This window comes from Pteropus alecto, unplaced genomic scaffold, assembly GCF_000325575.1.
Source record: "Pteropus alecto unplaced genomic scaffold, ASM32557v1 scaffold14, whole genome shotgun sequence".
NCBI classification, from domain to species: Eukaryota; Metazoa; Chordata; class Mammalia; order Chiroptera; family Pteropodidae; genus Pteropus; species Pteropus alecto.
In genome coordinates this window covers 14,788,737-14,789,223 of record NW_006436810.1, presented here as the reverse complement: position 1 = coordinate 14,789,223, position 487 = coordinate 14,788,737, and positions in this window count along the sequence as shown.

Sequence of the window (487 nt, the reverse complement as noted above, 5' to 3'; positions counted from 1 at the left end):
ATTTCGATTAGTTCCAGGACAAATAGTCAGTCTTAGTTTTATTTACTCACCCCTATTTTTTTTTACAGTTAAACTATTCTACTGAAAAAAATGTAAAATATGAGTATTTATTTGTATTCGAAAAAACTATTATGAATAACAATTATTTTTCTTTAATCTTTTAACTGCACAAATGTTAATTATTTCACTTTCATCACATTAAATTCCTTTTGATTAAAAGTTCGAAAGATGTCTGTTAATAACAATTTTATATTCAAGGCTGGATTTTAGATAAGAAAATAAACAACTGCATTCCCCGAACCGGAAGCTTAAAGGCTGATACAGGCCTCAGACATTCAAAAGTAGTTTCGTTATAAATTGATAAGTGCAGTTCATAAGATAAACAGAGTTGAGCAGAAGCACTGAGCTATCAGAAATTAATTACAGATTTCAAAATACATAACAGCTACTGTGATCTTGACAGGAGGCATGGGAATCCATCCGGCAG